The sequence below is a fragment of the Esox lucius genome, chromosome 14 (genome assembly GCF_011004845.1).
Source record: "Esox lucius isolate fEsoLuc1 chromosome 14, fEsoLuc1.pri, whole genome shotgun sequence".
Lineage (NCBI taxonomy): Eukaryota > Metazoa > Chordata > Actinopteri > Esociformes > Esocidae > Esox > Esox lucius.
The window spans coordinates 32,481,742-32,492,539 of NC_047582.1; positions in this window are offsets into that span (position 1 = coordinate 32,481,742).

Sequence of the window (10,798 nt, forward strand, 5' to 3'; positions counted from 1 at the left end):
TAAACAAGGTTTATCATGTTAAACATCTGATGTTTCATCATGTGTTTGAATTGAGAAAATCATGTTGTTCTGTTTCACCTATCATACCTCGGAAAATCTGTAAAATATCTTGTCTAACTTTATTTATGGTGTAAATATGTTCAGAAATTGCATTTTTTTGAACAGGTCATAAGTGTATTTATTAACTGAAGATATAAATTCTTTTTTTAAATTCTAAATACAGGTGCAATCAAACCCTCATTGATCTCATGGTTTTATTTTTGTCTTTAAATGCCCAGTGATTTCATGCTTTTGTTTATTATATTTGCACACAAGGAGAATGATATAACACTAAGAAATAATGAAAATTATGATAATGCCCTTTTTGTGTTACTTTTCTTCCAAATCAGGGTGGGGTTAAGGGACAAAGGAGGCACAGGCAAATAAATGATTAAAAACATATGTTCCAGGTTTTTTTGTATTAATAAAACGAACAGCGAATTATTAAACATACAGCAATGACTAAAACATACAATTACAAGGACTTTAAAGTGTTTGATCTCGATCAAATCATTGGACACATGTAAAACCAATAGTAAAACTAAAAGTAAAACTACAACACTTTGTTTTACTGTTATAGAAAAGGTATGTCTGAAGCCAGTGGTGTAGCTAGAGTCATATTGCCCAATCACAGAACACAACCACTGCTAACCACTGTTAAGTGTTTCTGTTTTTCCTCGCCAGCAGTATAAGTAGCGAAGGCACATACTCCTACCATTCTGACCTGCATACTAAAATAAGTCGACCTCACCTTAGCCATAATAGTCCTTCCATGTTTTGTAACGTTAAGTTATTCTGATCTAGTCGTCCGGCGTCCTGCCTGTCTAGATTAAAAGCCCCCGTCCGTCCGTCGGGCCCTTAAGGGGCGAGCTCCCATCAGTCACCATTGACGTGGGGGCTTGTGATGGTCTGCCAGGGACCGCCTGTCCCCAGACGGCACTGACGTTCCAGGGGGTAGAGCTTCCACTGACGCTCTCTGTTGTCATCTTCAGATCAAAGCAATAAGTGTTGTGTGTGTGTGTGTGTATTCACGTGCATGTGTGTGTGGAAACTAACGGGGTGGTATGTGTTCTAATGTATCTAAAGGAGGGTCAGAGCTGCAGTCCGCTGGCCCGCTGCCCGATGCCCTTGAGGCTTTCACATGCGGAGCAGCCCACAACTGGGCCCATTGCCCAGCACCTCCACCCCTCACTAATAACCCAGCCCCGCCTCCTCCGGCCGCCCCGCTCTCCCAGAACCTCCACCCCTCACTAATAACCCAGCCCCGCCTCCACCCGTCCACAATTCCTTAACATATTCAAGCAGCCTCTCAAATCCATCAGAGGCAAAAGGCTTCTGGGATCCTGGCACCAATGAAAAAGAGATAAACTGGTTGCATTGAAGGCAGAATGACAACTTTTATGAGGTGATGCTTAATTATTGTAAAAGGATTTGTTCCTTTTTCTTCTTTAGTAAGTAGATTTACGTATGTGACTTTAATTGGATGACAACAAAAAATGCTAGGTGGCCTGATGTTGTCATTCAAATATAATAGGTTGTTTACAATCAGATGTCACTCAGTGTGCAGGCATTTGATTCAACAATTGATCACGCCTTTACTTTTTATAGTTCTCTGCTGTTTAGGCTAAAATGTGGAAAATTGGTTTCAGGATGGTTGGCCACAACCAAATACCTGTGCCTTTATTAAATTACCTGTGCCTTAATTAAATCCAACCACATGCATAATATATTAGAATAATAGGCAAAGGAAAAAAGCAGGCAAAGCGTCTGTATATTATTTATCCAAAAACATTAATCAGGAAAGATCTGAAATTGATGCACAGCATGGAAATATTTTTGTTAATTCCGCTACTATAGTATGTTTTAGCTGAAACGCGACTGGCGACAACATTAATGGTTAGCTTAGGCTAGCAAGAACATTATGACAACTTACCATGCAACGAGTTGTAAGTAGGTGGATTCGCGCACACAGCAGATCGGGGCCAGTTGTAAAAGAAGATCAGAGTGGAGATACCGCTGGCCTTTTTGTTCGCTGTGTTTATTTTCGGGATACAGGGATGTGGGCCACAAGGATAGATTTCCAATAACTTGGAACAGCGCGCATCATATGTATTAAAGCATGTGTAGGGTAGTGTGGGGTAAAACGCCCCCCAATGACTATTTATTGTAACAGAGAAATTAAGTTTAGTGATTTTTTTTGTATGTTGAAGATGGTTATGCTTAGTGTAATGGATTATAAAGTAAAGTAAATAGCTACAACTGAGAGAGTAATTTGTATTTAATCAAATTTATTTTTTAGGAATGGGGCATTTTTTTCAGCTCCTGGTGTAAGATGCCCCCCATGGGGTTAGTTGCCCCTCTGGGAATTTTATCCCATTAGAAGATAATGCCTTAGGGTTTTAAAGAATTGAATTTTTTTTAACCACACTTACCTTTTCTTTGCACGCCATCTCATATGATTCAACAAAATGTTTTTATTTTAAATATCAGCAGTCCTTAAAATGAGATTCAGAACAATCATTTTTAAAAGTTGGCTGAGCGGGTGTGATGATACAGAGGGAATTTGTAGTTGATTAAGACTAGTGGCAGCCAGAGGAGGTGTTGGGAAAACAATTGTTACATTCTGTGGTTTTTGTGAGGGCTACATGGGGGGTGACTTACTCCAGGGGGCGTTTTGCCCCATGTTACGCTACTAACCTGCTGTTAGGCAGATTTACCTTAAGGCATGTTTATTTTTTGAGCCTCAGGGGTATCCATAGTCAGTGCTTGACTTGAGCGGAAGTTGTCACTGACTGTTATTTTTTTTTTGCAACTCAGAATTCTACGGATAAATTAATTGCTGCTTGTTTTGTACGGGAGCTGACACAAGAGTTAAAAAACATTAACAGCGTTAAGCATTTTAAATTCATCACACACGTTAACACTTTTACTTAAACAGCTGTAATAACAACAACTACATTATCTGATTCTCCAGCTCACTGAAAAAGAAAAAACTGGTTGAATCAATTTAGAATTCAACTTTTATTACCAAAAAATATTTTTGATGACGCTTGATCCACATGGCAAGTCATCTCAGCGAGGTACAGACTATAATCACATTCACAATCCTGTTCAATTCAATAATTCATCATTCCTAGGAAACAAAACCACTGATGTGATAACAAAACTCACAGTGACCCTCATCACCAGCCAGCAAGTGTCAGCTAATGGCTGACTATGACGTGTTTTCCTTCAGGAAATAATAAAATCTACTGAAGACGTCTATCATAAAGCCACAGACCTATGGCATATTACAGGACTGCACGCATTGTGGTAAGTGAGGCTCCAGCCTTTCTCCTCTTAAGTCTTTGGGTTCAGACAAAAGAGGAGGGGGTCGAATTTTAGCTCTGATCACGATTTTGCACACAAGATGGGGGGGGGGGGGGGTTGGAATGTCCCCCATGAGTTGAAGTTGTACATGGGGGACTCTGGACAAACACAACCATATTCATGATTGATTTTGGCTCAGGGATAAAAGAGCTATTCCCTATTCATGTGTCAATATCAGTTTTTCTCAATTGCTAATCCTAAAATTATTTTATTGAATCTGGGGTCCAGATCTCCATGATAAACTAACGAACATTGCAATTTAAAAAAAAAGAACACCCAGTAATTTCTTATAATTTTCACATGCAATGCCAATGCTAAGCAAATGTTTGAAAAATAGAAAAAATAACTCTCTACGAAATAAGCAGAACTCAGTTTTATATTGGGTGTAAATTTGGCCCCACTGGAAAAGTCTGAAACTCTTGGGATCCATTAACCCTGACCCCCCCAATATAAACCTACACCCCCTACACACAGTGGTCCAAATTAATAGTAACTACAACTATCACCACACCTGGTTAACCAACTATCACCACACCTGGTTAACCAACTATCACCACACCTGGTTAATCAACTATCACCACACCTGGTTAATCAACTATCACCACACCTGGTTAACCAACTTTCACAACACCTGGTTAACCACCCCTTATCTGTCCGTGCCATTTGTTGTTACCTAATTTACAGTATGTATTGTAAAAGGCAAGTAAGCCTAGTGTATTGTTATATAGTATGTGCTGTATTCTGTTTCCCTAAAATACATTTTACCAAAAAAGTTAGAGCATGACTATCAAGAGACAAATGGCTATATTTTAACTATTTCTCTTTTGTCCTACACATTCCCAGTTGCTGTATATGCTGTAATTTTGGCCATAATCTTTTCACTTTTGGCCTGCATGTTAACTGTTCTGAGGAACAGAATTCTGGTTGGACAAGAGAACTTCACCGTTCCCTAACAGTGACATGTGTATCGTCCATCCTCATTAATCAGCCACAGATGAGATCCTAATTGAAGATGTTTCAGGGAATTTAGGCTGTTAAATACTATGTGGGATTGGAAACAGGGAATGTTTTACCTTAGAATCTGCTATATTGGTGCTTTCTAATACTGGAAAACAGCGCTGATCTCAAATAGAAATTATGCTGGGGTTTCTGTTTGTTTGTCTGTGCTTGTGTGAGTGCCTACAGGTCTTTGTGTGTTTCTAGGTTAAGGTTAAGCATGAAGTTTAGGTTATTCAGGTTAGGTTTAGTGTTAGATTTAGGGCTAGGGGAACATGGATTTCTGGGTTTCAGTGTTTATGTGCATGCGTGTGTGTTTTATATGTTCTGTGTGTTTGAGTGTCTGTGTGCATTTGTTTGGTCTGTGTGTTTTGTGTTCTGTGTGTGCGTTATCTCCAGTTGTTCCATGTATGTGTGTATTTGTGTTGTGTATATGCTTGTTTGTGTTGTGTATACGCATGTATGGTGGTATGTGTGTCTGTGTGTGCGTGTGTGTGTGTGTGTGTGCTTGCATTGCACTGACTATCTATCCTGCTGTGAGAAAATCCGGTGTTCTGAGGCTGTAAAGACTTATGGCTGGTAATAGGTTTCTTTTGAGGAAAATAACATCTAAACCCTTTGCAAAGACCTATGGCTGATAATGACTTTATTTCAGGAAAATAACATCTAACCCCTCAGGCTAGGAGAGACTAGTCATCCATAAGCTTTGTCCCTGGATGATCTCTGGTACGACTGGGACTGCAGTATAACTTCCAAGAAAAAATAAAACATGAATAGCATTAATGTCATTTAACATTAAATGAATGGAGGCTTTGCCATCAGGGATTTCCTGGTCTCGTCACTCTGGCGACCCCCTCAGGCTTCCTGGGTTACTGCAGAGTCACAGTAACCGAAGTTGTCGGAGATGTTCGTTGATGTATCCTCACGCAGGACTTCCCGGTTGAAGAACGGTGAGGTAAAAGAGCAGAAGGACTTGGCGTTTGGATGCCCGCGGGGGAAGGCTTCCTCCGAACTCTCCCGAATCCACTGCGAGTGATTACAATGAGACGGGTTTGTAGACACAGATGGACGCAATGCATGCTGGGTGCACTAACATACTGTCACGATAAGAATGCATCTGAAGACGGTAAATTAAGAACAATGACTACAGTGAGTTTTAATTAAGTGCCGATTAAAGTAACGGAGATGACAGGTTTTAGTTTTCCGATACATTGAGCCATAATAGCATGTCACGGAAGCTTATCGTACGCACACAGACTGCAGTAGGCAACGTTTGTCTGGGGATTCCTTCGATACCATACGATGCGACAACATGGAGCAAGGTGTCGTGGAACTGGGCTGAACAGTGTTTCTAAAACTGTGGGTTGGGACCGAAAGTGGACACATTACAGGGGGGCGACAGGTAGATGACAATACATCTATAACCACAGCGTGTTTCTACTTCGTATTGGTCAGTCATTTGGGTTATGGAAGGTTGGTCGCTTTTCTGTGTGGGTCTTGAACATTTCAGGAAAGAGGCTGAAGCGGAAACCACCTGTTTCTGTTAGGTGGACAGCAGGTCCAATCCCAGGGCTAGACAATTTAAACCTGAATAACAAAATGTGATGACTTGTTCTTGCTTGTCTTTGCCCTTTGTCCTTTAATTTAGATTATGTACTAAGCAAGGGTGTGGAATTTGTTTAAAATTTTGATACTTTGAACACTTCAGAAATGTGATCAGGATTTTTAAAAAAATGCAGAGAACCTACCCAAAATGTTTTTCTTTCACCAATCCAGAATATGACAAATTGTTGCAAGTTTTTGAGGGGAAGATTGTTTTGCAGTTCATTACCTACAGCTATATTTATTTATTTTGGGTCTCCTTAGCTATTTTCAGAGTAAAGGTAACTAGCTTACCTTTTAGCTTGTTTACCAAGACTCCAATCAGTAGTACATCATGTATTTAATAGATTGTGGCTCATTCTTCAGAAAACAGTCGTTGGCACTCTGAACTAATTTGTACGTAGCTCCAGCTGTGCATGTAACATGCGTGTATCTCTATAATTTCAGAACATGGAACCTATTCAATGACTGTAGATATCAAATTACAGATGTATTGGGATTTCTGTCTTTTCTGGAAAATGCTAAAAAAAAAATACAAACACATAGAAATTCATAACTGAGCGTGTTTAAAAGTTGATATGAGAAAGTTTAACACCTGCAGGGTGTTTTTTAGGGGGGAGGGAGATAGCTTTTGTCAGTACTGTATAATGCATTTTATGCTTGACCCACTATTTTCAACAACAAAGCACCAGAAAATTGACACCCCCCCCCAAAAAAATAACCCCTCAGCCAATCCTGAGAACTATTCCAGTACTCTGTGTTCTGTAAAAAATTATATTCTGAAAAAGTAAGATAAGAGGTAAAATTTGGGAGATCTGTAATTATTATTACACAAAAATAAAACACAAAAGAGTGATAATGGCTATAGAATCATTGTGAAAACTTGTGGCAGGTACATGTTCGACACACAGATTCTTCATTCCGAAACAGGACCTGAACTTTCCATGTTATTAATGTTAATGCAAACACAACAGGCTTTCAAAATGCAAAATGTTTTGTAAAATGTTTATCACGGGGCACCTTTTCACTCTCCAAGTCAGACCTGAGTGCATTGGAACCATTTAGATGTTCTGATTGGCTAGACCAGGAGATTGAGGTCAGGGCTGGTTGACAGAGGTGGTCACCTAGGAAATTAGGTTTCTAATTATGTCTCTCGACGCTCACACACTCTGGCAGGTAATGATGCGTGAGAGCGGGCAGGAGTACTTCCTTTGCGCAAACGGTAAGGGTTAAAGCAATAAGACATTAAACACACCAGGCTCTTTTAATACTACTATTATTATCATCATTGGCAACATAACATACACTGTGCTCCACCTTTCCCTCTCATTCCATCTTTCACACACACACACACACACACACACACACACTAACTCTCAGACTGTGTGTGTGTGTGTGTGTGTGTGAATCATAATGCTCCCCAATCCTGTGAATCCCTTTGTTCCTGATTTCACACTTGGCTGAGCTTCTCTGCTTTTCACTCTTGCCAAATAATACACACTGACATGCACACACACTCACACACACACACGCACACACACACACTCACACACCCACACCATGCTGGATCCCTGGCAATTCTTCTTGGCTGTGTGTCGTGCTGGTTGCCTTTGTAACACATGTTGTTGTGTTTAGCTTGTTTACTTGTTTCTTTATTGATTTGTATGCTTTTCAGTTCATTTTTGGGTTCATTAACATCTCATTCATTTCAATGAATTAACAAATCTAAACATTAATCTGTCCCTCGATTTACATCACAGTGGAAATTAAATTAGATGTTTTGTTTTACTCATTAAATAAGCATCACGCATCAAGTGGGTTCGATAGAAATGTATGACTGCAAACCGAAATATACACAATAGAAGCCCGTCTTTCCCAAACACACACACAAACACCACACTGTATATCTTTATCCTGGCTTCATCCATGCTAGCACTGGTTTAGTGCCATTCACCTGATAGAGGAGATACGATCTGCAGTTGTCATTCTGCATATCTTGGGAGCTTGGTTTTTCCACTGAGGTTTTCACATTTGAATTCAAACAGCGGTGCATTTGTTTGGTTTTCTCGTTGATTGTATTAATTCCCCCCAACTGAAATGCTATGGATGGCCATTGAACACACCAGCCCTCTCATGGTCTTAGTTCCAGTGAGACAGGGTAAAGTAGCAGGAGATCAAAGAGAAATGATAGAGGAGTGTACAGGATAGAGGATGGGAGGAGGGATAGAGTCCCCAGAGAGAAGGTCCCTGTGCTCAGCAGCTCCCAGACGCTTCTTGAATCCCATTGAGGAGATTCCACTGCAACAGAGCAGTAGGAGAGCCTCGAAACTGAGCAGTAGGAGGGCCTCGAAACAGAGCAGTAGGAGGGCCCTGAAATAGAAACTGTACAATGGTGGAATATTAGAAGTTACCAGAATATTTAGCTGAACTTTACTAGAAAGTCATTAGAGCAGTACCATGGCGTTATAATGTTACCAGGATATTATAAGAAAAGTACTGTACCCTTATCAGAATGTTAACAGAATATTACTGGAACGTTAGCAAAATGTTACCAGAAAGTTACCTGAATTGTAACAAAATCAAGCCTATGACAGAAGCTTTTATTGCCAAAAGAAACGACTGTAGACACACATGAAGATCTATCATTATGTATTTCTCTCTTTGGCCTGTTCTTCCTCTATTTCCTCCATCTATTTCTCCCTCTCTTTCTTTCCGGCCGGTCTCCGGGCATTGCTGTGGTAGCAGCAGTCTCCTCCATCTATTTTTACATTTCTCTCTCTCCCTCTCTCCCTTTCTGACTGGGCTCGGTGCCGGTCAGCTATGAGAGTGCAGCAGCAGCAATATGAGTGATAACGTATGCTGGGCCACCTCCTCTCCTCCCCTCTCCTCCCCCCTCCTCCCCCCTCCTCCACTTTCCTCCCAGAGGAGGATTAATAACTAATTATGTCAGGTCACTCGTCCAGATGGGCCTATCAGATGGCCCCACTGTCTGCTCCTCACCTCCAACAAGCACCTCCGACCCCGGGTCAGCGTCTCCCTTGGCAACATGAAGTGTCAGGGGGCATTTGGTGATGACGTGGTGGGGGGGGCGGGGGGGGGGGGCGCATCCATACCCCGTGACTGGTTAAAGCCCCATGAATACAGGGGGATCCTCCCTCTGGGCTGGGGGGCCGGGGGCTTGATCTCCGTGGTCATGATTCTGTTATTACTTCACGCCGCAATTCTCCTCTCTGTCATTAGGCAGATGGCTGAGCGCACGGAGACATGCGTTCACACGCATCCAACACACGCCTGCACAGCGGGCGGATCAGCCGCGGCCAGCCTCAATGGACACGACACAACTGGTCCTCCCCTTTTTATCTCATTATATCGCTATAGAAACATAAGAACATAATAGGGGGGAATTAAGTGCCTGTGTGGATGTCAAAGGGAGGGGTGGGCCGGGGGGGTGGGGAGGTAGCAGGGGCGCGGGGCTGAGGGAGGGCGGCGAGATTGGGACACGGGCGAACAAGCAACAAGCGTTGTGGCCCGGCCCCTCTGCTTTGTGCGCTGATTAGCACTCTCTACGGGGGCTGATGGGTAAAAGACGAGCCCTCTGGGATTTTAGGGGCTTTTAAACGGGCACTTAAACAGCCAGGCAGAGTGGCAGCATCGTTGAGACAGACATGGTCCTCCGAGCATCTGCCTGATGAAAAACCTGTGTGAATGCCACGTGAAAGGGGACCGCGGTTTAGCATGTAGATAGAGACAAAGCCACTGATTGATGTCGGTTTACTGTGAGATGGACCGTTAAAATGTCATCGAAATGTAGCTCTGTCGAAGAAATGGCAAATCGTTTCAAATGAGGCCATAACACAAAATCCTTTCGGGCAAACATCAGGGAAAAAAACAGACTAGATGACGGCTTATCAAAAGATCTGCCCGGCTGAAATGTCCAGGGAACTGTGAACACGTGCCTAAATCAGTATTAACCACAGCACAGCGTAGATGAATTAAAATGCCTCTGTTTTCCTTCGTAATCCTAATTAAGTGAAGTGCTGTTCGTAGCGGTGCCGTTTCCTGACACACATTTGTATGGTTAATACACTGAACACGGTCACGGCTGTCCTCTCCCACCTGTCTAGTCAGAGTGTTTAGTCCCTAAGTCCAGCAAAGCCCAGTAAACTCTTGAGCAAACAGATACTTTTCCTCCATACATTCCCCCCATATGGCTCCTCACCCAGCAGCCACAACACAAAGCAGCTCCAGATAGAGGCAGACAAAAGATGCTCCTCTACAAAGACATGATGGATCGACTCCAAGATGCATCGCGTTCTTTCCCCGGTTTTGTCCACCAGCTTGCTCTCTGGGCATTGATATGGTACTCTCATCTCTCTATCTATCAACGGACATATAGATAGCATTAAAAACCACACTACAGTCCTGAGAATCTGGTTCATTTTCTTAACCTCGTCAGCATCTGGATTTGAACCGGCAACCCTTCAGTTAGTGGCCCAGTGCTCTAACCACTAGACGTTCTCCCACCGCCACATTGAAACCCCTTAAGTGTTTGATTATGATTCAGTGGGCTTCTACCCGACACCAGCAGTGTGTGTCGGTGACAAGGGGTGGCAATTCTATTTTTAACACTTAACACTCGAAATCGATTGAATTGCAAATGGCAGTGTTGATGTTGGCGGCTATCAGTCACTCAGTTACAGTAAATGGACTGGTGCGTGTTGATAAACACAGCTAATTGCTCCTGAAAAGGTTCATTATGATCGTCTGACAATCACTTAAGTATCGCGGTGCA